A 27879-nucleotide genomic window follows, 5' to 3' on the forward strand; every position below is an offset into this window, starting at 1 on the left:
GTACACATTGGTACTCAGTAAGTAAAACACATTGCCAAGCTTTCTTCAGATATAATTATTTCAAAATTATTTTTAAATGGTTTACAACAGTTTAAACATAGACTTTTCAAAATGATCACCAACTTGTTCTGAGACAGTTCTAAGTTTTTTAGGGGTATCTCTTTAAAATAGATTGAGAAGATGAATTGGTCTGTATTTTGTGTTGTTTTGTTACTGTAACAAAGTATCTGAGGCAACCTGCTTTAGAAAGAAAACACGGCTGGGGATTCCAAAGCATGGCACTGGCATCAGGTCCGTTCTGGAGAGGACCTCATGGCAGATGATGGGCGTGCAAGGGAGAGGGAGAAATGCATCACCCAACAGGAAGCCAGGAGAGCCACTCAGGGGTCAGCTCAGGCTTTCTTCACACTCCTTGACTCAGGAGCCCCACAAGAGATTTTAAATCCCTTCCTAGGGGAGCTCCCTGGTGACTTAAGGACCACCTGCTGGGCCCCACCTTGTAATCCTTGGGGGACACACTCAGATCACAATCCACAGCACAGGTAGCTTTGTATTTGTCCAACACAGGGCAATGTGCAGGTCTTTCGAGCTGCATATTAAATTCTTTTAGAATATTCCAGGGTGCTGAGTGAAATCATTTGCGAAATACCTGTGCAGTTGATGGGGCAGGCATTTCCTGACTCTATTTTCCTGAGAATGCAGACCCTGGGAGGGCAACAGATGAAGGTTTATCCAAGTGGAAGACCTGGATTGAGTTTCTCCTGGCTTCAGCTTGGCCCAGCCCCAGCCATTGTGGGCATGTGGGGAATGAACAGATGGGAGCTTTCTCTGCCTGTCTCTGTCTCTCTTTTTCTCAAGTTTTAAAAAGATTTGAGGAGTCAGAGTGATGAGCTCGGCTAAGGCTTGGTGAGGCAGAAGTAGAAATGAAGCAGAATGAGGAGAATTTCAAGACGGGAGAAGCACAGGTAGAGAGTGGTTCTCGACGTTAGCTGAAGGGCAGCTGAGGGGCAGTGGCCAAGCCCATACTGGGGGCCAGGGGCTGTTGGTAGGAGCTTACTACCAGAAGCTTTTTGTGTGAGGTGACATGTAGGGTTCTGGGTTCTTCTATGTTTTTCGTCTGTTTCCGGGGAAAGGAAATGTCACTTCATTCTGGGCTGAACAGGAGATTGCTCTGAATGCTGTTAAATTTCTTCAGCCGTCAGGGTCAGTGCCCCTTACTGATTGGCTGGTAGGAGTTGGCAGATGGGGGCAAGGGGTTCTGGTTATTTAAGGTTTTTTATTAATGGCACATTGATATTTTCACAATAAAATATAACCATGGTCATATGAAGAATTTCAGGCAATTAATTTATATGTTATGGTTAATGGAACTTTTTTTTCTAAATTAAAGAGTTATCAGAAGACCCTTCATTTCCTTCATTTTTTTCATTTTCTGAACTATACTAATCTACTTTCTTTCCGCACTAAATATAAGATTTTTTTGTGTGACGCTTTAATGTCATTGTTGAAAACATAAATAATCCTCAAAAGCTTCATAAAACCATCAAACAGATAGTTTCAGACTGAACATGTAATTGATGTAAATTTATTTTTAAAATACACTTGCATTTTTTTTCTATCTGTGATTGACTTATTTTGAATAGGTAAACATTTACTCAGTGGGAGCTTCTGGCCAGTTGCATTCTGGTTGAGGTTTCCAAGCACACAGCTAGAGAACAGGAATATTTTGTAGTATTGGCTCACTTATGAGAAGGCTTAATAACTAGATCAAGCAAATATTGTTAGGATAAACAACCTGTTAGGAACACAAAATGGACTCTTATATAGAATGTTTTGTTGTAGTAAGGGTTTTTCTGAATGTACTTGTGCAAGCTTCTGTTGAATATTTATTTTGTTCAGGAAGGGTTCTGTGCCAAGCACTCTGGGGACACAAAACTGAATTAGGCATGAACCTGCACTTAGGGACTTTAAAGCAAAAATGAAGATCAAATGCACGCAGATACAGGTGGTCACCATTCTGTATGATTATTTAGTTTACAGGGTATTTTCAAGTGAAAATAAAACTGTTTACAAATAAACACAACTTATTTTTGATTCTTTGCAGTATGGTACCAAAATACTCCCTAAAGTATTTTTCAAAAGATCAAAATCATAGACTCAGTATTGACACTATCTAGCATAAATTGGGACACGTCATACTATAAAAATAATTATAAATATGCAAAATAATTTACCATGAAATAGATGCAAAACAGGAAATCAAGGTATAACATTGTGTGAGATGATTCAGGATAAGGGGATTTTCTTTCACCAGCTGGCTTGTACTGTGTTTTCTGTGGCACTGATATCCTAGTGGACATTCAGGTCGTAAATTGTATTAGGTAGCAGAAGTAGAATAAAACTGGGATGTTCCAAGTTGTCTTACTAAATATTACAGGAGTAAAATCTTTTGGCCTCCTGGGTTTATCTTCCCAGCTTACAAATATCCTGCAACAATCTTTCAAGTACCTTTAAATACTATTTGTTATCAAAAGATTAAAAAAGACAAAAATCACAGATGAAGCCATACATATTTGTGGAAGTTGATGGTCAGGTGAACTCAACAAGGGAACCAGCTACTACTTCATGGTCCTCTTGTCAGACCCTTGATAAAGTATGTTAAGAGGATAGGCCTGATCTGAAGCTCATAAATATAAAGTAAAATCGCATTTAAATACTTTTTAAGATTTATTTACTTATTTGAAAGTCAGAATTACAGAGAGAGAGGCCAAGAGACAGAGATCTTCCATCCGCTGATTCACTTTCCAAATGGCTGCAGCAGCTGGTGTTGGGACAGGCCAAATCCAGGAGCCAGGAACTTCATCCGGGTCTCTCACATGGGTGCAGGGGCCCAAGAACTTGAGCTATCTTCTGTTACTTTCCCAGGCGCTTGTAATACTCTATCCTATACAGGCTTTCAAAGTATAATGCATCCCAGTGAACCATTCATTTGGTATTTGGGTTCTCCTGCATAATGTATCACCTTTCCTAGGAAATTGGCTCCATTATCTTATAAGCTGTCTGAGAACCTAGCGTCGTACCTTGTTCATTCTCTGCATTTGACAAAGTTGGCAGTACAATTTCACCAGTTCAGGCACTGGAAGTTCATGTGAAAGACCAGCAGCCTTTCTAACATAGGGCAGGGCTCTTTTAACTCCAGACCATATGGCCTCTCTTGATGATTTCATCTTGGAATAAAAATTCGATTTTATTTATGAATCTCTATGATAAATGAATTCTACAGAGTTTGAGAGGACCAGAAAAGCTCCAGGTTTATGTGTCCATGTGGGTCAATTTCTTTGTGAATTAGATAAAACTTCATTTTATGTTCAATTGAATGTTTCTTGGAGATTTCCATTGGTTGTAATAGTTTCAGTAAGAGATAAGATGTACTATTAGGTTTGTTTTACAAAATCCAGACTTCCAAGACTGACACACACACTCATTAGCACCTGGTTCCTGCCTCTGTATCTGTTTCATGAACAGTATCTGCTGTAGTCAGCAGTGGCTCTGAGGTCAGCGTGGGATGCCCAGGGCTGAGTCATCTTTCTGCATCAGACATTTTGCAAAGTGACTGACTGGTCCCCTGGACCACAGATGAGGAAAGTCTCCCAGATCATCCTCTCTCACTGCTAAAGGAATCACGCCATGCCCCCTCTCGGCTCCTGGTGGTCTCCACTTTGCCTGAATTATGAGCAGGTGATTTGTCTCATCTTTGCAGGACACAGAGCAAATTAACATGAAAATATCGCTTCTCAGAAAGCAAGGCAGGCTTGAATGCCCTGTCACTGCTGGTCATTAGCCATCTGCCACCAGACACTCATACTCTGTTTATCACATTTGAAATTCAGAGCAGATGTTGCATAATAAGGTGATCCCAAAAACAAGAAGAAACTCCAAGAGCAGATACTCCACAATCATGATATGCATCCTGGGAAGAAATTTTTTTCAAACTAATATAGCTGGGTGAATTGAATGGACTGTGTTTTTAAAAACACAACACACACACACACACACACACACGAACATCCTCTGGTGTTTATTACAAACTGCCTTTTAGGAAATAATTTTAAAAGAAAATGCACATATGGAAGAAACCTGGGAGGACTGTTTAATAGAATTTCTTTTAATAAGCCACGTGAGCTGTTGTCATAATCCCAAGTTCTGATGTCAGGGACCTCCTAGGTGAGTCGAGCCAGCCTTGACTTTTACTGTGAGGTGGTCCTCAACTTAACAGTGATTTAGCAGAATTCAAATAGTTCCCTCCTGTAGTACAGTTAGATCTCTCTAGACACTTGAGTTTCCAGCCTGGTTTCTCCATTTTTTCTTCCTTGGTACCCAAATCCTGTTTTCCCTATGCCTTTTCCTTCAGTGTCTCCATTTGGGGTCCCTTGACTATGCATGGCTCTGCCCCAGCTTCTACCTAAGACCCTGGTTTCAGGCTGTCTTCACCCTGAATCCCAAGATTCTTTTAGCTCTTCTGTCCTTTATTAATGTAGCATTTTAAAGGATTAAATTGTGTTTTACATAATTGATTTATGTGTATTCTATGCCCTTGCTATGTTCTGTAAAAGCATATTGGGTATAATGTATTATTTGCTATGTTTCAAGGCATTCTATTTTTCTTAAGGATTTATTTATTTATTTGAAAGAGTTACACAGAGAGACCTACCACTCACTGGTTCATTTCTCAAGTGACTGCAGCGGCTTGGGGCTGGACCAGGCCAAAGCCAGGAGCCAGCAGCTTCATCCGAATCTCCCATGGGGGTGCAGCACCCCAAGCACATGGGCCATCCTCCACTGCTTTCCCAGGCACATTAGCAGGGAGCTGGATTGGAATTGGCGCAGCCAGGTCTCAAACCAGCACCCATAAGGGATGCCATCTTGCAGGCAGCAGCTTTACCTGCTATGCCACAGCACCAACTCTATGGCATTCTGTTTTAAAAAAAAAAAAAAAAAAAAAAAAAAAAACATATCCGTTCTTTCACTAGGAATGTGACATATTCTTTTTTTTTAACTTTTATTTAATAAATATAAATTTCCAAAGTACAGCTTATGGATTACAATGGCTTCTCCCCCATACCGTCCCTCCCACCCACAACCCTCCCCTTTCCCACTCCCTCTCCCCTTCCATTCACATCAAGATTCATTTTCGATTCTCTTAATATACAGAAGATCAGTTTAGCATACATTAAGTAAAGATTTCAACAGTTTGCTCCCACACAGAAACATAAAGTGAAAAATAATAGATGATTTTTTAAATTATGATGAAATCAGATCAGACCTATTGTCATGTTTAATCCAAGTGAGAGTCAAGTTGGGAATTGATAATTTCTTTTTTTTTTTTTACAGAAGATCAGTTTAGTATACATTAAGTAAAGATTTCAACAGTTTGCACCCCCATAGAAACACAAAATGAAATATACTGTTTGAGTACTCGTTATAGCATTAAATCTCAATGTACAGCACACTAAGGACAAAGATCCTACATGAGGAGTAAGTGCACAGTGACTCCTGTTGTTGACTTTACCAGTTGACACTCTTGTTTATGGCATCAGCAATCACCCTAGGTTCTTGTCATGAGCTGCAAAGGCTATGGAAGCCCCCTGAGTTCACTGACTCTGATCATATTTAGACAAGGGACAAATACCACTTGTTCTCCTTGATAGGTGACAACTAACTGAGCACCAAAAAGGAAACCTATTAAAGTGAAATGAACACTATGAGAAACGGTGACTTGATCAGCCCTCACCATGACTGTTGATGAGCAGCTTAATATGTTATCCCTCTTAGTATTTTTTTTGTTTGTTCTACTTAATACTTTTGGTTGAATACTGTAATCAATACACAATTCTTCTTAAGTGCTGAAACTTAACTGAAAAGTGATCGCTGTTAAATATAAGAGTGGGAATAAGAGATGAAGAGATGTACAATTTGGGACATGCTCAAGCTGACTTGCCCCAAATGGTAGAGTTAGAACCATACCAGGGCACTCTAATTCAATCCCATCGAGGTGGCATGTACCAATGCCATCTCACTAGTCCCAGTGATCAATTTCTGTTCACAATTGATCGTAATGATAGGACTAAGAACCAAAGGGATCACATAAACAAGAATAGTGTCTGCAAATACTAGCTGATAGAATCAAAAAGGGAGAGAATGATCCAACATGGGAAGTGAGATACACAGCAGACCCATAGAATGGCAGATGTCCTAAACAGCACTCTGGCCTCAGAATCAGCCCTTAAGGCATGCGGATCCGGCTGAAATGCCCATGAGAGTATTTCAGGCATGGAAAGCCAAGACACGCTGGGGGGAAAAAAAAACCTAAATGAAAGATCTCTGCGAGTGAGATCCCAGTGGAAAGAACGGGGCCATCAAAGAAGGAGGTACCTTTCTCTGAAGGGAGGAGAGAACTTCCACTTTGACCATGGCCTTGTCTAAATATGATCAGAGTCAGGAATGTGACATATTCTATGGAAAATCAACTTTTTTATGAAAAATATTTTATTTATGTATTTGAGAGGTAGAGTTACAGACAGAGAGAGGGAGAGACAGAGAGAAAGATCTTCTATCAACATGTTGGTTCACTTCCCAAGTGCTGCAACAGTCAGAGCTATGCCCATCCGAAGCTAGGAGCCAGGAGCTTCTTCCAGGTCTCCCACGCAGGTGCAGGGGCCCAAGGGCTTGGGCCATCTTCTACTGCTTTCCCAAGCCAGAGCAGGGAGCTGGATGGGAAGAGTAGCAGCTGGGACGCAAGCTGGCACCCATATGGCATGCTGGCATTGCAGGCGGAGGCTTACCCTACTGAGCCACAGCACCGGCCCCTGGAAAATCAATCTTTGACTCAAAAAAATTGTATTCTCCACATAAGCTACAGCCTTACCCTTTTTCCCACCACCCCTAACACATATATAGAGTTTTGTTTTATTTTGATTTGCTAAGAGGAACATCAGAGATACTGCTAAGCCAGAGTTAAGTAGTCAGTCTGGGTATAGACAGGAGGCTAAATCATAGACAGGAGGCTAGATCAAAATAGTAGCTTCAAGTAGCCATGGATTACTGGTGGAGAGGTGATAGGGAGGGTGGAGAGGCAGCCCTGGATGAGTTATGAATTGAGGAGGAAATGTAGTTAATGAGCTGTGTGGTAACTGTGGTAATTTATGCTAAACTCTTAAGCCCAGATCTAAAACTCAGAGAGAAATTAAATCTTGCCTATAACCATTCATTCAGTTTCTAGTTATTTCCACCATTTTCCATTTCCCCAGTCAGTAACCTAAAAGGATTTGTCGGAAAGTTCATGGAAAATCAAGGCCACCATTGTGATAGCAGGCTATGCCACCACTTGTGAAACTGGCATCCCATATGTGATTTGGGGAGTGAACCAGCAAGTGGAAGATATTCTCTCTCTCTCTGTCTTACCTGCTTTCTGTCACTTTGCCCCCCAAATAAATAAATAAATAAATCTTTTTAAAAAATACTGAAAGAAAGTTGATGGAAAATGGAATTTTAAAGATAAGCTTATTTTAGTACAAAAATTTTTGGAAATCCATGCATTGTTTTTTCAAGGGACACATTTTTCAAGAATTTTCTGAAGAGCCCTCAGAGGCATGGGTTACAAGAAGTATTTTTAGGGATGAGGAGTGGAAAGTATCATTATGTTCATAAAACTGTATATATGAAACACATGAAATCAGTTCCCTTTATATGAATCAAGAAAAAAGGAAGAAAAAAATTTTTTGCACCAAAACAAGCTTTCCTTTTAGTTCCACTTTTCATGAGCTGTTTGAAGCATTGTGATACAAATCATTCTGATCTTTTTCATTCCAGGTAAAAGCTTTGATAACTCAGGAAACCTCTTGGGTGAGAACTTCCTAGGTAATAGGGATTTGAGGACTCTCCCAGAAAGAAATCCTTATGCAAATTTCCCACCCTTTGTAGTAGCTGCAAACATTAGGAAGGACAGAACTATGCAAACACTTGATATTCAAATACAAGCTGTAACAGAGTTATTTAGTGGTTTGGTTTTTTCCTCAACAGGAAATATGGGTTTAAAAAAAAAGCGAGTATCTTTCTAAAGGTACCCTAGGACTGACTCACTAAAATAAATACTGACTCACAAAATAGGCAAATGGCACTCAGATTAAACTAATAGCAGATCACTTGGAATCTGTTTAGGATTTGAAACTGTTTATACAGCCCACTAGAAAGTCACAGTCAGTGTCTATCCAGCCTTTATCTCCATGGAGCCGGAGCCCAGTGATGGTCTGCATAGAGGAGGGATGTTCTTCGTCTACATATGCTCACGCTCACTGGTTATAGCTCCTTTCCTTCTTCCTTCAAAACTGAGTCTTCACCCTTTACCCTCTTCTCTTCCCACATTGGCTGCACTTTCATGGTACACTGTGTCATTGAGACCAGATTCTCCAAGCCTGGATCTTTCTCCCAAGCACTCCATGGATATAGGCAGCCAACCATTTAACATCTCATCACCAAAATGTTGGCTGAGAATCCTCTCCCCAACTCAGACCTTCCCCGTCTACCCACTTGTTTGAGTCCTACAGCTAGGCATCACTCTTGATTTCTTGCTGTCCTTCAGCCTTCCTCCAGTTCACCAGTATGGCTTTCAGCACCACTCTACTAGACAATGGCTAACAATTTCCAATGTTATCAGTCACTAAATATGTTGTTATTAAAAGACATACTTAGAAACTTCACATCAGTTTATCTAAGAATCCTACTCTTCATTCATAAGCAAGGTAGAAAATTAGTCAACTCTTTCTTTACAGTTGAGAAAATAGTCAGTGGTTCTAGTAAATATTTACTGGATGAATAAGTTTTTTCACAAAGAATTCTGTAACAAAGTCTTGCAAACCCATTGTGCCAGTCATGAGACTCTTGTCTCCAACACACAAATATTGTTGCAGTTAATATTATTCTGCTCTTCCTCTTCCTCATTGTGATCCTCTGAAAGCCAAATTCTCCAAAATGGCGGCCAGCATTGTGGTACAGTGGGTTAAGCCACAGCTTGCAACACCGCCATCCTGTATTAGAGTGCCAGTTCAAGGCCTGGCTGCTCCATTTCCAATCAACTTCCTGCTGATGTGCCTGGGAAAGCAAAGGAAGATGGCCCAAGTACTTATGCCCCTGCCACCCATGTGGCACTAGGATGGAGTTCCTGGCTTCTGGCTTAATCCTGCTCCAGTCCTGCAACTGTGGCCATTTGAGGAGTAAACTAGCAGATGGAAGATCTCAATATCTCTCATTCTCTCTCTCTCTGCCTTTCAAATCTATTTTAAAAATTTTTCTGAAATGAATGATCCCAATGGTAAATGGGAGTTTGGTCTGAATGTAGACTCTTTTTTTTTTTTTTTTTTTTAAGATTTATTCATGTATTTGAAGGTCAGAGTTACAGAGAAAAGGAAAGGCAGAGAGAGAGGTCTCTGTCTACTGGTTCATTCCCCAAATGGCCTCAACAGCCAGCACTGTTTTTTGCCAGGCCAAAGCCAGGAGCCAGGAGCTACATCTGGGTCTCCCACAGGGGTGGCAGGGGCCCAAGCACTTGGGCCATCCTCCACCTGCTTCTCACGCCAGTAACATGGAGCTGAATTGGAAGTGGAGCAACCAGGACACGAACCAGCACCCATATGGGATACCAGTACCATAAGTGACAGCTTTACTCACTACACCACAATGCTGGCCCTTTGGACTCATATTTAAACCAGGACCTTCATGCTAAGCATCTGGCACTATGAAGTCTTAGAAAGTAAAAGAATTCCTTGAACATTAGAAATCACCAAGCACAATTCTAATCTCTGAAAACCCTCCAACTACCATCTGATAGTTAATTAGGATGCCGGAGAAAACAGATTTTCACAAAAGTGAGTTAGCCTCTAGTAAAGGGTTGATGAAGGCCCCGGTAAACCCTGTGCTGTGTGACCAGCAGAGTGGTCAGTGAGTCACCTGCATCTCTACCACCTGGGATGCTCGTGTAAATGACAGTCCTGTCCCCTGACATAGCCTCAGGAAGGGGCTTCTGGTCAGTACCCTCTAGAGTTGCTTGTAGACACTGCAGTTGAAATAACTCCCCCGCACTTCGCTGTCCACAGCACTGGGATTTGGAAAGTGCCTCCCTTAATATGCTGAGCTGACCCACACCTCTGGGGTGTTTCCTTGCCTGTGCACAGGTAACCCCATGCAGAGGGCTCTAAGCTGAGTGAGACTAACCTGATCTTCATGTGTGAAACTTGTTTAAAAACACTAAAGCTGTCTTCCTTAAGGTGTTCTGTTGGAAAACAACAGCTCATTAATAAAGAGCTAAAAAAGAAGATGTGTAAGAATATGAGAATTCTAACTACAAATTTTGAAGCCTCCCAGAAATCTGTGCTTTTAAAAAAGTGCTCATGACCTGTCATGATTTGACCTTTGAAAAATGCTTTTTGTTTCAAGTGCTCTAATGTTTTCACAGTTCCCTGTGGTCCTAAATTAGTAAGCCATTACCAGACGTGCAAGTGTAATTGGTCAGAATTCCTGTCCCTGTTTTATAGGTGAGGAACCAAAACTGCATGACATTTAAGTGGATCCTAGTCGCAGGCTTTAGTGCTGACACCAGCATAGCCAAGCATGGTTTTTCTCTTTGAGGACCATGTATTAAAAATCGTGGACAGTCAGAATTCAATTTTCTTTCTATTGTGATCCAACGCCTTTAACAAATATGAGCGGGCAGCTTTGTTGGTTTTTATATTCACTATTGTTCACTGCTGTCTCTGACCAAACTTGTTAATTTTTTTCCTTTCTTGCACAAAACCAAAGAAAATATTTATCAGTCTGCTGAAGTATATCCCCAGCACCTGTGGACTGGAAAGCTAAGGTGGAACAGAGCAGAGGCTGAGAACATAGGAGGTTTCCTTATGAATAATTTTATTTAGGAACTGCAGCTTTAAAGGTTAAGTCTGCATTGAACATCCAGGCATAGATGAGCTGGAAACAGTCATCCTCAGTTTAAGATGTTTGATGAACATGGTAAAGCTGAAATGAACACGTGAAGGATGCCTTTATTGGCACTTCAATTTCACTGCTGTTTCATGTGTTAATATTCAAATCTGGCACTGAGAAGCTCATCACCACACACAGCTTAAGACCTGAAGTGTTTGCTGAGACTGAAAAAGGTGTAAAAACCATCCGTGCCTGAGGGTCCCTGTGTCCCTCTGCCAGAATGTTCTGGGCCAGGAGGCCAGGCAGCAAGAAGAGGGCAAAACAGGTTGGTGATCACAAGAGATTTGATTGAGTCCCAGGAAGAAACAGGGAGATGGATGTACCATAACCAGAAAAGTTGCTTTCTTCAAAGCACGGGATCTTGCAGGGTGTAAAGTTATGTTACTAACTGTTGATCTCTGTTACAATTCTTACTCTGATTATAGCAGTGTATCTAGTAAGCCTCAAGTCCCTCAATATTTCAACCAGGTATTAAAGATGTGTTGATTTATGCCTTCAGTGCAGAACTATATGTACCCAAATAAGCGACACGTAAGGATATGAATAATTAAATTTTGTCTTTGATATCTATCATCTGTTCTAAATGTCACCCCTATACTAACAGCCCTTGATGGGAATCTCATCTTAATGTAAGACCTTGATAAAAGCTTGGAAGAAAGCAAAATACAAATTACATTAGAACGAATGAAGAAAGGGTCTGCATTTTAGTAGCCTCCCAAGTAGAGAGACTTGTGAAAGCATCGCATTCCAAGAGAAAGGCCTTCTTTTCCTTTTCTGTTTCAGCTCCACCATCACATTCACCACCACGATTTCACAGGACTTATTACTTTATTTATCACCAAGTTCCATAATTAACATATGGTTCATGTTATTGATTTCTCAGGTTTCAAAGTAAAATAAATTGAGCTTTCTTCCACATTTAGAATATACAGTTTTTTTTTAAGGAACTCTAAACAAAGACACACATTATTTGTAAGTTGGAGAGCAGCTGCCAGCAAACAGAAAGTTAGCAATGGAGTCATGGGTGAAATAATGGAGATACTGTTCAGAGGTAACCCTTTGTACAGCAGGAAACTTTCCTTAGAAAAGAGACAGCTGAGTTTGCTTGTAAATTTTGCTAGAAACAGGCCTGACTGAGTAACATTTAGTGCTGGTTGGAAGACTGAAGACAGCATTTACAGGTTGGGATACTAAGAAAATGCTCTCTTTTATAATTTGCCTACAAATTAAAGTCTAAATACTCTATAGTTTGAAAAGGTATGTATGCATGAGAGGGCTATTAGTATTTTTTAATGGATAGAATAATATACAAGCAAATATTTCTCAGATCTGGGAGTATAGTTTTTTAAGTTAAAACAGAAGATATCACAAAAAAATGATCGATGTATTAGGTGGCTATGAAAATTTTAAACCTAAAATATTGTAAATAAAACTAAAAGGCAAATGATAAAATATTTTCAAGAAGGATGAAAAAAGTTCAATGTCCTTAATATATAAAAAGCTTTCACAAATCAATAAGGAAAAGATTGTCCAATTTAGATAAGGATAATAAGCATGAACAAACGTAGATATACATATCTGGGGTTTTTAAAAAGTTCACTGAAAATGCATGTTATGACAAAACTGTGCATGGATTTCAAAAAAAATTGCAGCAAAATATTTAAAAGTTTTAAAATTTATTTACTTTATTTGAAATGCAGAGAGATGGAAACAGAGATCTCCATCTGCTGGTTCACTCCCCAAATGCCTACAACAACCAGAACTGGTCCAGGCTAAAGCCAGGAGCCAGGAAACCAGTATGCGTCTCCAGGGTGGATGGCGGGGTCCCAACTGCTTTGAGCTACCACCTGATGCCTCCGAGTGTGTGCATTAATGGGAAATAGAAACTAGGAGCAGAGCCAAGGCTTGAACCCAGAGCAGGCATCTTAACTGCTACGCCAAATGCCCAGCCTTCAACTTATCTTTCAGTCTCTTTTTTTATCATGAATGTTTTAAAGTACTGTCATTAAAGAATACCAGGAAGACATATAGAAGAGGTGTTCAGTCTCACAAATAATAAGAGAAGTGCACATAAAATAAAAATGCCCTATAGTGAAAATTCATTTAACAGAATGAAATATCTCACAAGATAACGTCTCAGAAAAAAAAACCTCATCGTTTTGCATAATAATTGTCTGAAGAATGGTAAGATCCAAACTGTGTGTGTTTGTGTGTGTGTGTTAAAATCCCAATTTGGAAGTATATTTCTAATGTATTTAAAAACTAGCCAAAAATACACTAAAACGCCTTAGTGTATATGTACTTGGAAGCTGAAGCATCACAAGTTGTTCATATTTATGGATAAAATTACCAGTAGTAGACTGGTCTTGTCCTACAAAAGTGACAGCTTCCTATGGTTCAGCTTAATAGTTTGTATTAGAGAAGTTGATATTCTTACATCTGAGTCTTGTCTTTGTAGCCCAGCATTAACAATAGAAAATAATTTCCTTTGCTGTTAGGCGACACAGTAGGACAGATTTTGTAAAATAACTGATTTGTATACATTAAAACCTTCAGTACATTTTTATGACAGTGATATTGATAAAGTGGTAGATATTTAAGGGTCGGGAAAAATGATGTGATGAGTCTTCTAGTAAGACTTATTAACACTGTTGCTGTTAGCTCCATTAATCTTGCTGGCATTTTAACATTAATTGTAATAATCAGGCTGTGGGAGAGTTTTACCTGATTATAAATGGAAGCAGTTGCTGGTGAGTAGTAAACTTTTAATGTCTGCATATAGAATGAAGTTACCAGCTTATTTTTACTATGGTGGTAAAGATTTCTTTAGTAACGTATATTTTTAGAATTTTTTAGTTAAAATGAACTTACAGGGTTCTTGTTAAAATGAACTTCGTAGGAGTGGGTGTTTGGCCTAGCAGGTGAGATGCTGGTTGAGGCACCCACAACACGTATTAGAGTACCTGGGTTTGATTCCTGGTGGTTGGGCCTGACCCCAGGTTCCTGCTAATGTAGACCCCAGGAGGCAGCAGTGATTGGTCATGTAATTGGGTTCCTGCCACCTATGTGAGAGACCTGCATTTATATTCCCAGCTTCAGCCCCAGCCCAGCCCCAGCTATTGTGGGCATTTGGGGAGTTTACCAGCTGATGAGATCTCTCTCTCTCTCTCTCTCTCTCTGAAATAAAAGATAATTTCCTAACTATTACAAGATATATTGAACCAATGGTTTTTAGGAGGTATTTGTTTTACTCAATGCCTGCTCAAAAAAATTCTTTTTCAATCCTGTATTGGCTGGTGCAGGAAGACTGCCTATGAACAGATAAGGAATTATGAATGCAGCACTGGTTTAATGAAGGAGTATCAAATGTCTTTCCAGTTTTTCTTGACATACACGTGCATATACAATAGCATGTTTGTCTGTAAGTCCGCTATCCCCTCAAAGACAATTACGTTTCTTCCAAATTAAAAGAGGAAGGTAGTACTAGGGAATTTCAATGTATGTTTATTATTTTTTAAGCTTTTCTTTTCTTTGCCCTAAAGACCATTGTCTTTTTTCCCAGTGTGGCCTTTTGCGCATAATGACAGTGAAAAGAGACCAGTGTGGCTTACAGTAGGAGGAGACATCGCTTAAAGATCAGCTTTGATGGTCCCCCTGTTGGATTTAGAAAACAGTCTCCACGAAGCGCATTCAGAATGGCTTCTATCTCAGGCTGAAATGCCTCCGCCACAGCTACATCTGCAGTGTGCCAGGTCAGCCCTGGGAGCGTGGCAGCCATCACAGCAGAAGCTATTAAGGTGGAGGCAGCAAACTCTGAGGATCACCTTAAGCTGGGTTGGGGGAGAGTCCCATTTCACTGGGGCAGAAACCACTGGGCTTTCTTTCCCCCAACCAGAAGAGGCCTCTGGTGATTGATGACCATGTTGCCAGAGGAAATGGACTGGAAAATCGTGGCCTTGTATTTTACTTGCCACAGGAAAGCCATAACAGAGATCTCTATTCTTGTTCTGATAAGAGGCCTAACGAACCATCAAGAAGAGCCGTGAAACCTGTAAATGTTATCTCCAGCTGCTTGCTGGATTGCCTTGAAAATACAAATCGTAGTACCCCAACTCACAGATACAGCATGTGGACAGTTGGATAGCTTTTGACGCGCCATGCAGTGTTCTGACCCGCTTCAGTGTGGCACTAGAGCCGAGAGTGGGCTATTTTAACAAGTAGAGATTAGCCCCTGTTGGCTCATCCATTGGGTGATTGGGTGTGGAGATAGGTGAGGCCAGGTCAGGGTGCCAGGACTCTGCTCCATTCGCAGTGGGCGCACATCCTGGGAGCGGAAGGAAGGAGCAGACACAGAGTCAGTCTCCCCGCCACTCCCCCACCCCCATCAGTGGATCCTTCTGCATGGAATCCTTGGCTTTTTGAAGCAGTGTGGGGCATCCTAAAGGCTGCACAGCCCGGCGGCATGGGGCACAGCAGGCTGTGTCCCTAGCACTCCCAGGCAAGCAGCCCAGGACCAGTGCAGAGGTGCTCCTGCCACGGGAATTGGGTGGTTGAATGGCTCTGTGGGAGCCAACCACACTTTCCTAGTCTGGAAGGAAGCATTACCTTGAAAAGGAATTGGAGGAATTGTCAAGTCTTAGTATAGCAGAGAAATGGAGGAGAGCCATAAGGATATCACCCCATACCTATTCTTTGCCACCACAGCATTTCCAGTTTGCCTACAACACTGGAGCCATCAGTGCTCCTGAGATGATCATAAAGGACTTTCTCAGCTACATGCTGGATGAGAAGTCAGATGACCCTCCTAGCCTTCAGTCCTTGTCTGTGGCCATCTTCTCTGTTGGTGGCATGATTGGCTCATCTTCTGTTGGACCCTTTGTCAACCACTCCAGCAGCCACGATTCAATGTTCAGGATCAACCTACTGGCTGTATTCAGCGGCTACCCCATGGGGTACTATAAAATAACTAAGTCAGTGAAAATGCTGATCCTGGGCCACTTTGCTGCTGGCCTCTTCTGCAGACCCTGCGCAGGTATTGTGACCGTGTGAGTTGGAGAGATTTCTCCCACTTCCCGACGAGGGGCCTTTGGCACTCTGAACCAGCTGGGCTTCGTTGTCAGTGTTCTGGTGGCTCAGATCTTTGGTCTGTAAGTCATCTTTGGGTCTGAAGATCCATGGCCGGTGCTATTCTGCAAAATGCATCCCTTCCGTTTTGCCCTGGAAGTCCTAGATTCTTGCCATTGAACAGAAATGAAGATCATGCCAAGCAGATCCTGCAGCGGTTATGGGGCACCCAGGGTGTGGCCCCAGACATGCAGGAGATGAAAGGCGAGAGTGCTAGGATGGCCCAGGGAAAAGCACACCACAGTGCTGGAACTCTGCAGGGCACCCAGCTGCCGGCAGCCCGTCTTCGCTTCCGTTGTCCTGCAGCTCTCTGGGATCAGTGCTGTGTTGTGTTACCTGACAGGGATCTTCAAGGTTGCAGGTGTGACCCTTGGCGTGGAGGTTAATGCTGTCTTCTGTTGTTTCTGGTGGAAAGGGCAGGAAGGAGGACTCTGCATCTGATGGGCTTTTTCCCCTGTCCTTATAACCGTTTCTTTGTTATTCAAGGATAAGTATGATGTAGTAAGCTTAGTCTGTATTGCCACCATCTTGATCTGTGTGGCCTTCTTTGAAATTGGACCAGGCCCCATCCACTGGTTTATTGGGGCTGAACTCTCTGGCCAGGGACCATGCCCCGCTGGTCTAATTGTTCCAACTGGACCTCCAAGTTTTTGGTTAGACTGCTCTTCCCCCAGCCACATACTGTTTAGGAGCCTACATTTTCATGATCTGTGCTGTCTTCCTCACTGCCTTCTTTATTTTCACCTTCTTCAAAGTTCCTGAGACCCGAGGCAGGGCTTTTGAGGATAACACACACAGGCCTTTGAAGGGCAGGCTCTGGACGCCAATAAATTGGGGAAAGGTCCCATGATGGAGATGAACAGCATCCATGCAGCCTGTTGCGACCACCACCCATATCTAAGTTGTGCCTCCTTCCGCCTCCCTCCCTACTCCAAAAAGCAACCTCTCCCTGCGCGAAGGAGAGACCTCGTCAGGGTGAACCCAGGATGGCTTCTGAATGCCGCTGCTTGATTCCTTTTCCATCCCACACTCCTCAGAGGCGTTCAGATGAACCCAGCACTGGGAGTAGTTGGATCTCCAGTGGCTTTTTAAATGTTCATTTCTTGGACATTCTCTTCTCTTTTAGGAGAGACCAAGGAGAACCTACCTTCATTGCAGGAGGATTGGCTGCTCTTTGTATATTCCAAGTCTCCCTTCCTTTTTTTTTCTTTTTTCTTTCTTTTAATTTATTTTTTATTTAGTAAATATAAATTTCCAAAGTACAGTTAATGGATTACAATGCCCCCCCATAATTTCCCTCCCACTCACACCCCTCCCATCTCCCGCTCCCTCTCCCATTCCATTCACATCAAGATTCATTTTCTTTTTTTTCTTTTCTTTTTTTTTTTTTTTTTTTTTTTTTTTGACAGGCAGAGTGGACAGTGAGAGAGAGAGACAGAGAGAAAGGTCTTCCTTTGCCGTTGGTTCACCCTCCAATGGCCGCTGCGGCCGGCGCCCTGTTCTGATCCGAAGGCAGGAGCCAGGTACTTATCCTGGTCTCCCATGGGGTGCAGGGCCTAAGCACTTGGGCCATCCTCCACTGCACTCCCAGGCCACAGCAGAGAGCTGGCCTGGAAGAGGGGCAACCGGGACAGAATCCGGCGCCCCGACCGGGACTAGAACCCGGTGTGCCGGCGCCACAAGGCGGAGGATTAGCCTAGTGAGCCACAGCGCCGGCCAAAGATTCATTTTCAATTATCTTTATATACAGAAGATCGATTTAGTATATATTACGTAAAGATTTTATCAGTTTGCACCCACACAGAAACACAAAGTGTAAAATACTGTTTCAGTACTAGTTATAGCATTACTTCACATTGGACAACACACTAAGGACAGATCCCACATGAGAAGTAAGTACACAATGACTCCTGTTGTTGACTTAACAATTTGACACTCTTGTTTATGGCGTCAGTAATCTCCCTAGGCTCTAGTCATGAGTTGCCAAGGCTGTGGAAGCCTTTTGAGTTGGCCAACTTCGATCTTATTCCAACAGGGTCATAGTCAAAGTGGAAGTTCTCTCCTCCCTTCAGAGAAAGGTACCTCCTTCTTTGATGGCCCCGTTCTTTCCACTGGGATCTCACTCGCAGAGATCTTTATTTAGGTCTTCTTCTTCTTCTTCTTTTTTTTTTCCCTAGGGTGTCTTGGCTTTCCATGCCTAAAATACTCTCCTGGGCTCTTCAGCCAGATCCGAATGCCTTAAGGGCTGATTCTGAGGCCAGAGTGCTATTTAGGGCATCTGCTATTCTATGAGTCTGCTGTGTATCCCGCTTCCCATGATGGATCGTTCTCTCCCCTTTGGATTCTGTCAGTTAGTATTGGCAGACACTAGTCTTGTTTGTGTGATCCCTTTGACTCTTAGACCTATCAGTGTGATCAATTGTGAACTGAAATTGATCACCTGGACTAGTGAGATGGCATTGGTACATGCCACCTTGATGGGATTGTATTGGAATCCCCTGGCACGATTCTAACTCCACCATTTAGGGCAAGTCCGATTGAGCATGTCCCAAATTGTACATCTCCTCCCTCTCTTATTCCTACTCTTATATTTAACAGGGATCACTTTTCAGTTAAATTTAAACACCTTCCTTAGGTTCTAATACTTAATACTGTCCTACAGGGATTATAGGGGAGTGAGGGTAAGGATGCAGCCCCCCAACTTCAGACTTAGCAGGAAGCAGAGAGGAGGGTGTGGAGGGCCGAGGGAGGGGACTAGGTGAGAACACCTTCCTCACTTCCATGCAGCTCGACACAGCAAAGTAACTTGAGTTTTATTTATTTTATCTTCTGGGTTTATTGCATAAATATTTTGTTAAGTGTGAAATAATTTTACCAAAGAATGCAAACATAAGGAAATCAGGTTAGAGGGACATTGGAAGAGAAGTTGTAGAGTAGAAGACTTGGCCCTGCAGAGGTCCAGGGGCAACAGGAAGGGAAGAATCTCAGGGAGAAACATCGTTCTTTCTTGAGGGGTAGACGAGATGGTGCCTGAGGTTTGCTAGTTGCTTCTTAACAGTCCCTGTCCTTGAGGCGTAAAGGAAACACCTAAGTTTTATTTCCGGGAAAGCTTATGTGCCCGTCTAAAAAAGCTGTTAATTTCCTTTGGAACTTTTATCTTTAATATTATAGTTTGTATATAGCATTACTTGAAATCTAGGGTTGTTACTAAGATGGGCATTATAGTTAATGGTTGTTGATGGTTCTAATTTTGGGTGGAGAACAGAGAAGGGAAGGCAATTTGTAGAAAACCTCACTTGTCGCTCCCCCTCTTCGTGGAGAAACGACACAGGACCCTGCGCTGTTCTTTTGTCTGCTCGGCCCTCCCCGGGTTTGCTGCTGGTTCTTCCCGGGTTGGCTACCGTCCCTCCACCTCCGTGGAGGGGCGGGCCCCCTGCCACTTTCCCCACTTCCGCAGGGGAGCGGCACACCGCCGGCCGGCTCTCTCGGGGACTGCACAGGTGTTCCTCCAGATAGATGTTCCTGGTTCATGTTGTCTCTCTCCTCCTTTATAGTCCTCTTCTGCCAATCCCAACTCTGCTACCCACACACCGAGTACGCTGCTGTCCTCCAATCAGGAGCAGGTCCTGCTGTTTATTGGTTGAACTGGAGGCAGCTGTGTAGAAGCTGTTTCCTCCTCTCCCAGCGCCATATTGTGGGAGAGCAGATGCATAGAATAAGTCTTAATTCCAGTAACTTAGTCTAGTCCGAGTTGCTCCCAGTTGCTCCCCACACTCACTCCTCACTGGACCAAATAACTCCTTCCCCTCGTAGTGGACCCTCATGTCTATGGCCATTCCAGTTCCCAGATGGGAGAGAGCCCTCCAAATGACAAACCTAAAATAGTTTTTGGTAGAGGTTCAGTATTTCTCCATTTTCTTCTTTAGGAGATTGTATGTGTTGGTTTTTATTTTGTTTCAACTTGTAGCTTTAAAGGAATTCAGAGGAGAATGTTCATAGCCAATGTAGAATCTGTAGCCTCAGCTCCGGGAGAGGAATTTTCCTGAGCGATTATTACCCAGTGTAAGTGTGTTGCTGTTTAGGGTCATGGCATGCTTGTCTGTTCCATGTCAAGGTACACCTTGGGGACATGAGTCTTCACGTAGGCCACATCTGAAATAGTATGAGTGAAGGTGCAGTGTGGCCTTCACTTGAGAGCAGGAATGTGTGGGCACTGTCACTTCGCTCTGGGTAAGAAGCAGTTTATTGATGATTTGTTTCTTTTGTACCCATAGCTTCCTTTTGGATAGAATGTACTGAACTCATCCCCATACATGTAAACAATACTGCCTTTGCTGGGTGGAATTTGCATCCAGAACTTTAGAATTCTGGCTCCTCTGGCTCCCTGGAGAAGGGGAGTGTGAGGTGAAGGCATTTGGCCTTCTGGGGACCCTATTTATAGGTAGAGAGGGAGGCATCCATTGAAAAGGAGAAGAAGCATATGAAAGAAGGAGAGGGTTAGAGCTGAGGGGTTTCCTCCTGCTGCTCGCTCATCCTGTGCACCTCCACAGGCATCGCCCAGTTTCCCAGGACTCTTATACAAAGAGATTGGACCCTGAAGACACCCTCTCTTGCCCTTTCAGTGGCTGCTTAATCTTCTGTTCTCTCTTTGGTGCTTACACATCTCAGACCCCTTAGCAAAACCCTTGCTGTTAGTATTTTAGTTCTCATCATTCCCTGTGGTCGTTGAGCCTTTAGATGAAGACTCCCTTGGCTGTGAGATGGGGCTCTGCTGGAAAGGGTGACTTTCCTCTAACTGCAACTCTGCTTCTGGCTCTTTAGACAGGTGGTTGGCAGTAATGCAAGGTGGGATTCTTTCCCATATCTCAGTGACCAGGTTGTGCATAGTTCCATATGGATTTTCTATTATTAATGTTACTGTGGTTGTTTTGAAATAATAATTCTGAAAGGTAAAAGAAAAATTAGCCCCTGTTTAGCCTAAAAATAGGTATTTTTTAAAGTCTTCATGTAATGAAATTTCATATGTAGAATTCTGATATTCTTTCTGCATATTTTAAATTGTGCATCTACAGTCCAGAAAGAAGAGGGAGCCCAGAAATGTAAGCTGCAGCCAAATTCATCAAAGAGAATAGCATTTTAACTAGTGAGAGACGATGTGCAGGGCACCCGTTTGGGTAACATTGCTGGACCAGGTCTTGCAGCCTTCCCAGCAAGGTGGCTTCTCTGGCAGTGTGGGCAGTGTGTTCACAGCCCCCCACAGCAGACCTCTCGACTAAGCCATTGGGCTAGGCTGCAGAGCCACTGCACAAGCTGTGGCTATCACACTTGAAGCCAGGAGGAACTCAGGCTTTCACAGGCACTTGGCTTTGGTAACATTTGCAGAATTAATCCTGAGAGATTTCAGTTCAGATCACCCAGTTCTCACATAAGAGAGAAATACATGTAGTTGTATGGGACTCCTGTTTAGTAATAGTCCTGAGCAAAGGAACCTACTATTTAGCCAGTATGTTTTGAGCATCATTTGGATTGGAATGTTTGAACTTTCATTACAGTGTCACTTTACTGTCTGAAAGCATAGCTCCTGTAAGACTGTACTGGTAGTGAACATTTAAAACATGGTTCAAGTTGGGGCTGGTGTTGTGTGGTGAGCTAAGCTGCCACCTGCGACACCAGATTCCACATAGGTGCCAGTTTGAGTCCCAGCTGCTCCACTTCCATTCCAGCTCCCTGCTGATGGCCTGGGGAAAAGCAGCAGAGGATGGTGTGAGTGTTCAGGCCCCTGCCACCCACGTGGGAGACTCAGATGTTGCTCCTGGCTTCTCTGTTCAGCCTGGCCCAGAACTGGCTGTTGTGGCCATCTGGGGAATGAACCAATGGAACCAAAGGATGGAAGATGTCTCTGTCTTCTTCTCTCTGTAACTCTTTCGAAATAAATAAATAAATATATTTTTAAAGGTGGTTCAGATTGCGTTATGCAGTATAGTTTGGAAATGGTTTGCTTAAGAGATTAGCATTTCCATGACTTCTTCCTTTGTGTTTTTTCCAGGCCTGTGTTCCAGCTCTGAGTTAGAAACATTTTAAACTATCTAAATTCAGTAGATCACTCACACAAATTAAATTTACAGGACTAACAGCCCATCCATTGAAAGTATTCCCAGAGCCTTTATCCAGTGAAAGCGACTCCTGCTCTCATCTTATGCTTTTCATCCAAGTGGACTTAAGTTTGTTAATTCCATTTGCTGTCCGGGAGATAATCTGCCTGTCCTTGCCCTTGTTGTGGCCCAAAGATGACCATTCTGAGACCACTGCTGTATTGGGAAAGTCCCCTTGGAGAAAGAAACGTGTACCCTCTTTCCACCAAGGATCGGCCTGAGAGCTCCAGGTTACTGCATGCTCCCCTCTGTCTCCTCCAAAGCAAGAGGCCTAACTTAAACCAAAACCTGCACCTTGCACATCAGCCGAATTCCCTGGTTGGCTCTGAGTGATCTTTATTTCTCAGAAATTGGCAACCATCAGTTCATATCAACTGGTATACTTTAAAACTTTGAATGGAAGCAAAAGTGAATGCGATAGATGCTTGTTTTAATGAGAATATGCATTACTTCAGAGCAACAGAATTTGACTGTATGCCATGCCCGGCCACAAAATTGAGGAGCCCTTTTGTCGTACCCTTTAAAAACGCACGGAGGGCTTCCCAGATTGTACCAGAACCCTTACCAGTGTAGCTTCCCCATCGCAGCATCCCAGCTTCTCTCCTTAAACTTGACTCTGGAGTTATACACAGGATCACCATTGTCTACAGTGCCTTTTTTTCATGTATCTCTATTGGTTCATCTGTGCCAAAATCAGCAAGGTGTCATCTACAAACAGAGCCACCGTGTTAAATGAACACCAGCTGAGTTTGATTCCTGATCATCTTAGGAGGAGAAGGGGCATTTGCCGAGGCTGGGGGCGGAGTCCCCCACCTTGTAAAAGATGGCCAGCGATTCAGGAGCTTGAACGGCAGTTCTTTTGTGTGTGTGCTTGTGTGTACGCTTGTATGTGCAAGAAAGAATGAGAGATGCTCATGCATAGAATGTCTAAACTGGGCAGCACTGCGGTGGATAACGGGAAGCAAGAGATACCTATCTTTTGGCTGTCAGACCTTCCTGGAAACAGCTACTGGGAAAACCTCTTTGGAGGGGCGTTTTGAGCGGCTTCCCTGTGGGGGAGTGATGATCCTGTCCCGACTTAGACGTTGGGCGGCCTTGGAACAGTCTTATTTCTACGATGCTCTGGAGATGGTAGTCCTCCAGTTTGCCACTCAGGAAAATAAACCAGCATATTAACTCCCAGCAAACGCCACCTCCTTGGTTTGAATTGGTCTGTAAGGCATTTTCTTCCTGGTTTGTGCATGCCACATTGTTCGAGCTCCTCTCATCACTGACCAGCTGGCTTGTTGGTGAATAGAGCTGTGGGCCCCTCGCCATGTTTCATGTGAGGTCTTGGCTGGGTGGCAGACAGGCAGCCTGTAGCCAGTGTCAGCAATTCAGGAGGAATTGGCACAGCAGTGTCCCCATTAATTTCTGCTTGTCACATACTGTCATGCAAGTTACACCAGAGAGGAAATGACCGTTAAAAAAAAAAATAGAAGGTACCCTTGTGGCACTGGGTCCCCCCCAAGACGTTCCTGAGGTTAAACAAGTGGATACAATTAGCTCTACACAGACAGCTGCGGGCACGGGACACCGAGCGTGGGCCGGGCGTGGGCCCTGCAGCAGTGTGTCTTTCCTGTTAGCAAGGAGTGTCAGCTATCAACATCTGCCATATTTTAACCCTTCAAAGGGCCCGGTAAATGAGGGGGAGCTGTGATCCCACGCTCTGCTGATCATTATCAATCATAATGCCTTGGGAAATTAGCGCGGTGCTTCAGGGATGGGTTTTGTGTTTTTACTGGGAGCAGAGGGTGAGGGGAAACGGGCACTTTAATCGTCGGTAATTTACTGCCACGGGGAAGAGGAGGAGGGGGACGGTAAACTCCTCAGCTCAAACTGAAGCGGTTCAAGCTGGCAGGCTCGAGCTGGCTCCACTGTCCAGGGCTCCATCACCACAAGCTCTTGAGGCCGTAGGCGAGAGCTTTGGGAAGCGAGAACCCCTGGCAGAGGAGGAAGGTGTTGCAAGATGAGGGAAGAAACGGGGAGACAAAAAGAAGCTGCAGTTTTGTTTCTGTGAGGATGAGCGTGATTAAACTGCTGTGATCCCAACAGAGTGAATGGAGCACATGCCGCGCTCTGGGCTGGGTTTGTCCATGAGGGACAGGTGAATGAGATGGGCCCCTGTGTGAAATCAAGTTCCTGTGAACTAATACTTAAGACTGGTTAGAGAATAGAGAGGCAAAAATGAGCAGTTCGTTTTCATGTTTTAACTGCAGCAGGTGGTGGGTTCAGCCTTGAATAAGCAGAACTTGGTCTTCTCAATGGATAGCATTTTGTTTGGGGACGTGCAAATGACAATTCTGAGACTGGTCAGTAGTGATGAGCATTGGAGATGGGAGCTGATATCCACCTGAGTGATGGCACCAAGGACAGACATTGGAGGGGATAATCACACTTGAATTTTTCCTCAGTATTGTTGAGGAAGATTCAGACACCATGAAGATAACTTTAGGGGCAGCGCTGCAGCACAGCAGGTTAAACCACTGCCTGCGATGCTGGCATCCCATATGGGCTACCAGTTCGTGTCCCAGCTGCTCCACTTCCGATCCAGCTCCCTGGGAAAAGCAGCAGAAGGTAGCCCAAGTGCTTGGGCCCCTGCCACACACGTGGGAGACCCGGATGCAGCTTCTGGCTTCAGCCTGGCTGTTGCAGGCATTTGAGAAGTGAACCAGCAGATGGAAGATCTCTTAGTCTCCGTCTCCCCCTCTCTGACTCAGCCCTTCAAATAAATAACTTTAAGTGTCAGGAAGGCACTTGTCATAGCAGTTATGCTGCCACTGAGATGCCTGGTTCTGAATCTGGGCTCTGTTCCCATTTCCCACTTCGTGCTGATGTGTACCCCTGGGAGGCAGCAGGTGATGGCTCAAGTCCTTGGGTGTTCCTGCCACCCACCTGGGAAATTGGATTCCTACCTCTTGACCCAGCATGGCTGTTCTGGGCATTTGGGAAGTGAACCAGTGGATGGGTGCCCCCTCACCCCCTCCCCAATAAATAACAGGAAAAAAATGACTCTGAGTGAGGAGTGGAAGTGACCGTTGGGATAATTGACTAGGAGGAACGTGGTGTCACACTGACTGGACTCGCCCTCTTCCAGTGTGGAAGAAGAGGCATCATGATCACTAAGTGTTCAGGCTGTCGTGGTCCTATGATGTCATCTAGTCTAGGATGCCCATCTTAACAGATTAAGAAAGAAGCTCAGGGGGTAGGGACTTTTCTAAGATGTCACGGTGAAACAGGCAGAAGTCAAGTCTCCATTTACATCGTTCCAGGCACTGATTCAGGAGTCAAGTCTCCCTTTATATCGTTCCAGGCACTGACTCAGGAGTCAAGTCTCCCTTTACATCGTTCCAGGCACTGACTTGGGAGTTAGGGCCAATCGAGGCAGCAACTCCAGGGGTCCTCTCATCTCGCTGATAGCAGGGAGTAGGAGGGAATCGCAGAGCTGGCGTAGGGGCAGCAAGGGCCATGTTCAGCTTCTGCCATGGGCCTGTTGGAGCAAGACTTGCCATTTCTAAAGATGATCTTTTTGTCCAATTTTAACTATACCCAGTAATACATAAAAGTATTTAATGTCAAAATAATGCCTAGATTTGGCAAACTCTGCCTTGTCAGGTACTGATAATATTTTAGCTACTAGATCCGAAGGAAAATCAGTGGAGTGCACAGAGATACATGTGAACGTGAGCTCAACCTTGCGTTGTAGGTGTCTTCTTGGCTCTGTGGGCAAACTGTGTATGATTTCTCTGTTACTCGTGTTGTTGATCTCTGGTTTGAGGGGATAACCAGTAATTGACTTCTATTTTGGTTTGGGTGAATATTGAAGCATTGAGTTGAATTAGTTCATAAATGTCACAGTTTGGTGTTCAGAATTGAATGTATTCACCATAAAGTCGTTTCTTATTTCAGCTAAGTAGGGAAATGTAGAGAAACTGAATCAGTGATTACTACTCTGTTCAAACAGCATTGTGTTCTCAGAAGTGTTTTCCAGGCTTGACTTCAGGATCTGTTATAAGATGCCAGGCTTACTTACCTGGAGATAGTGTGGACTCCAGAAGAGTGCTAGCTGCTTGGAAACAGGAATAGCAGAGAAAATACCAATTTACTGAGTGATGATTAGCCAGTTTGAGCTCCAGGGGAAGGCACCGATCATTACTAACCACTCTGGTATTCAGAATAGCAGCAGCATCAGTCAGGGTGAACTGCTTTGCTAGTCCTGTGTCCATATGTAATTCTGTAAAAATTCTCTTAGTTTTGATATTAATTAATCGGGCCTGTATTTTATAAAATGGCATATTTCATTGAAAACACTTGTGTTTAAACCTGTCCGCTAAGAACATGAAGACCTTTGCTGACCCTCATTGAAATTATAATCACTGATTTCTCATGGGAAAAAGTAGTTTCTCATTTTAGATCCTGAAGTTTCGACAGGACTTGGGGCAGCATTTCGTTTCACTTCCAGTGCTAATGAGTCACTGCATTCTTCTCCCCAGAACTTATCCGCTGTTTATCCTCAGAGCTCTCTGTCGTGTAGACACAAGCCTGGGGAATCAATACACATGACCACTTGCATCAGCAGTGGCAGAGTTCAGGCTCTGCAATGCCATTGGAAGACATTGTTTCGTGTGCAAGTCTAAGGAAAATTAGCATTTCCTATACATTTGTATCTTGATTGAACTTGTCTTTTTCAAAAGATTAAATACTGAAGGAGACTTCCCAGAGTGTATTCTTATGCACTGTCCTGATTTTGCAGTTGGAGGCAGCTGGCGTAAGTAGCTAATTAATGACTTGCCCAAGTTCACACAAGTAAAGAGCCAGGAGCTAGATTTGTGGCTCTTGCACAACCCATCAGGCTGTTTTCATCTAAGTCACCATAGTAGAATTAAACATAATTTATATATCTTTGTCAGTGCTCTTTAATGACTGAGTCCTATTTACATGAATGTTTTAGCATTTCCATGCCCTGTGGGTCACTTGAAGTACTTTACTTTTATAATTTTAATTGCTATTAAGCCTCTAAGTGTGTAAAATAAATTCAGAAATGAAATAAAGACAGATGCATTAAATTTTATTGTTATTAAGCTCCATGGTGTCAATGAGAGGATTCAGAAGTAAAAACTTTTTATTAGATATTGGCTGTTCATTCCATGCATTGGTTTTTGTCTGACACCTCTAAAATTATATTAAGAGTTAAGGAAAATAAACTTTATTTCTTCAGATTTACTCTCCAGCCATTCAGGAATGCATACAGTATGCTTTACCAAGTTGCAGCCTCATTTCTTTATAAGAAATTAATAGAACTGCCTACATGATTACAACCGTTAGGATATTTCCTCATAAATCTGTGTGTTGTCATCTGTGTGTGTGGTTGCTGTAGCCATACTGTTGTCATTAAAAACGTCCGTATTAGGAGAGTCTCCAGTTAAATTCTCTTCTCTCCAATGAAAAGATCCTGCCTCACTTCTTAAAATTCAGGAAGGATGACATACAAACCGTAACAGTGGTGAATGAAACCTCAACTTCAAAGCTA

General features: G+C 43.1%; 1 protein-coding gene and 1 pseudogene across 6 annotated transcripts in view; both read left to right on the forward strand.

Annotated features, from left to right (window-relative positions):
- CDK6 (cyclin dependent kinase 6) overlaps positions 1-27879 on the forward strand; it is a 237500-nt gene that overhangs the window by 66177 nt on the left and 143444 nt on the right. The gene's annotated exons all lie outside the window — the stretch shown is intronic.
- On the forward strand, positions 15714-17442 carry LOC149121841 (solute carrier family 2, facilitated glucose transporter member 3 pseudogene; annotated as a pseudogene).

This window comes from Oryctolagus cuniculus, chromosome 16 (genome assembly GCF_051225735.1).
Source record: "Oryctolagus cuniculus isolate XC-2025 breed Fujian yellow rabbit chromosome 16, ASM5122573v1, whole genome shotgun sequence".
Classification (NCBI taxonomy): Eukaryota; Metazoa; Chordata; class Mammalia; order Lagomorpha; family Leporidae; genus Oryctolagus; species Oryctolagus cuniculus.